Below are 3,159 nucleotides of genomic sequence, written 5' to 3'. Positions count from 1 at the left end.
GAAGAGGAGGAGAGGGGAGAAGCTTACCATCCCTCGTCTTTCGCCGAAAAGCCAAATGTCGTCAGAAAGTGTTGTCTTTCGAAGGTAAACCCTTAGATCTAGAGTGATTCATGGGTTTTTAGGCTTCAAGGAGTTCGAATTTAGGTTTAGTAGGGGGAGTAGATTTTTTTGGGTCTCGATTCGAGTGACGACCGTCACCGACATCTGTTCACGGTGGTCGAAGTGGGGGCGTGCTCCCTTCAGTGAGGAAAAGAAGATAAATGGTAGAGGAATGGATTCCCCCTTTGGGAAAAGAAAAGAAGGAAGAAACAAATGAGAAAAATGTCCATTTTTGGCCTAGGTTTGGGGTTTTTATACCCTCGCTCAAACGACGTCATTTAGGGGTGGTATGCACGCCTTTTAGAGAATGGGTTAACCTAATTTTAAGCCATCTGTAGTTTGTAAAATTTCATTTTGGTCATTAATTCAAGGCTATTTCGGCTTTATTTCAAATTCATTCATCCTCATCACGCTATTTTCCGTATTTATGTTTTGTGTTCATTTTTGGTTTATTCATTCTCATACCCCTGTACATTTGCCATGCTTTTGCATTATATTCCATGATGTAGCATTTTAATTGTTTTGTCTTGATTGAATGATTTTTTTCCTTTTTTGTTATTCATATTTTAACCTACTTAGAATATTAGATATAATTCCTCTTTAGTCCCTCCACGTTTGTTGTGTCTTTGCATTTTGGTCATTTTATTGTCATTTATTGTAATTTGATCATTGTTTGTCATCTTTGTTTGTTTACTAATTGGTCCTTGTTGTTTTCTATTTTAGTTCATCTAGTCAACTTTTCTGCCATTTATGTTTTATTTTAGTTTTAGTCCATATTAATTTTATACTTTGTAGACTAGTCCCTTTTGTTTTGTTCCTTGATAATTTGACCACTGTATTTATTGCATGTTGTTGGTTTTTGTTTATTTCAAATTTTGGCAAGTATGGCATGTCTTTTAATTTATTTTGACCCTTAATATTCATGTGTATATGTTATTTTTTTTGTTAGAATTAATATTAATATTTTCGAAAAAAGATTACAATATTCCTATATTATTCACTGATATTTGTCAAGGTCTTCGTACTCGTATGAACTTTCAAGAACGCCTTTTGTAGAATGGGCGTGAAACGTGTAACCTATCAAGGTAGCACGATTCAATACGACATTCAAATGAAAAGTGAACTTGAAACAATCGAGTATGTTTTAATAAAAATTGATGACATGAATCAATGTTTGATAAATGTATCACACTTCAAATTTCGACTCGAATCTACAAACTCCACCGCTACGGCAACATATAAGCGACTACGTACCAATTTTGGGCGTTGTGGGTGTGTTAATCATTCTTCATGCATAACCGACTCCCGAGCCCTTAAAAATAAAATTTTTGGTGAACACAGATAAATTTTTTTTAAAAAATGATTTTAAATTTTGTTTTTAAAAACATTTTTAGGTATTCGGCCTACCTAACCCAAAGTTGATAGCGACTCCAAATTTATTTGTTTTCAAAACCCATCATCATTTTATAAAATTCGATACTAAATTTTATTTTGTAAAACAATGGTGTCAACAAGTAACAAAAGATAACTTACATTATTATTAATCTTTTAATAAGTTCTTATAAATATAATTTTGTATAAGTGCGTTTAATTTATAAGAAAAATATTCTTTGCGTAGGTCTGATTTACGAAAAAAATATTATTATTGGATAATATTTTTCTTAAAATGATTTATATATTTAATTTGGAAGAAATTTTATTAATAATATATTTTTGTCAACTTTGATAAATATATTGATTGTATTGATAATATGTTAAGAATATATATTTTTATTAAATTTAAATAAAATAAATGTTTTACATTTTTATATATTAAAGAAACATCATAATAATATTTTTTTATTAATCTATGATAATTAAATACTTTAATATATGTTCTAAAGACTCTCACAATCATTTGACAATAAATATTTATATACTTTACAATCACGATACTTAAATTTAAGATTTTTAAAAATAAAAATTATCCTTTTAATCATTGAGATAATTTAATTTGTATATCGTAACTATAATTTAATAAAGATATAGTCGAATGATTTTGCATTTTTCAATTAGGTGCTGTAATTTTAGCCTTTAACATTTTAAAAGTTAAAATTACGTATCTTATCCGTTGAGCATAATGATACAGAACACAGCTATCTAGCTTTCATCTTTAACATCTTCACTTCAATGGCAGCCATGTCCTTCCTCTCTCCAAATCCTCCCATCGCAACTTTACCCTCTCTTCGTTGGACTTTCAGGGTTCTTCTTTCATCCACTCTTTGATTCATCCTATATATACTCCACACAGGACTACTTTGTTGAATATTTTCTCTCTTGCACTGCAGGGAAATCCGAGGAATTTAAAACCAAACCCATTTCACATTATTGATATCAGGACCAAGCAGTAAGAGGTAGAGCCTCAAAAGGAGACACGATTTTTAGTTGTTGTGAACCAAGCAGCAAAAACCCAGGTGTCGGTCACAACTTCTAATGTGAGGTTCCGGTTGGACAACCTGGGACCTCAGCCTGGTTCAAGAAAGAAAAAGAAGAGAAAGGGGAGAGGAATATCGACCGGACAAGGTGGCAACTGCGGTTTCGAAATGAGAGGTAAAAAAATCACGGTCTGGTCCGAGTGTTAGAAAAGGATTTGAGGGTGGCCAAATGCCACTTTATATGCGTATTCCCAAATTAATTATTAATGATATAATTTACCTTAAAAGTTAATGACCATTGCCGGCAAAACTGCCCAAATAATGATTTAGTGATTGTTTAATTCCCAAAAAAAATCCAGTTTATTTATTATTTCCCGAAATGGGGTGAAATGTACAGTGCTTCAAGTGGTTCTTTGGATATCTTGGCGTTTTTAGGGTTAATTTTTCCATGCTTGATTTCTCGGCGTCTTTGGGGTTATGACACTATGGGAATGCTCGGCGTCTTCAAGCAATTGGACTGTGGGATCTCTCGGCGTCTTCTGCATGCTACAAGGAATGCTAAGGTGGATCTCTCGACGTCTTCACCTGTCGTCTGGCGGGAATCTCTGCATGACTCTCTGAATCGTGCATGCATTCTGGGGGCCTG

At 33.0% G+C, this 3,159-nt stretch overlaps 1 pseudogene; it reads left to right on the top strand.

Moving 5' to 3' along the window:
- The first annotated feature begins 2,268 nt into the window (after positions 1-2,268).
- LOC120151448 lies at positions 2,269-2,805 on the top strand (annotated as a pseudogene).
- Positions 2,806-3,159: the final 354 nt, after the last annotated feature.

The sequence above is a fragment of the Hibiscus syriacus genome, unplaced genomic scaffold, assembly GCF_006381635.1.
Source record: "Hibiscus syriacus cultivar Baekdansim isolate YM2019G1 unplaced genomic scaffold, ASM638163v2 tig00111059_pilon, whole genome shotgun sequence".
In the NCBI taxonomy this organism is placed as follows: Eukaryota; Viridiplantae; Streptophyta; class Magnoliopsida; order Malvales; family Malvaceae; genus Hibiscus; species Hibiscus syriacus.
The sequence above is the reverse complement of the archived record's forward strand: the minus strand, read 5'-3'. Positions and strand labels throughout refer to the sequence as shown.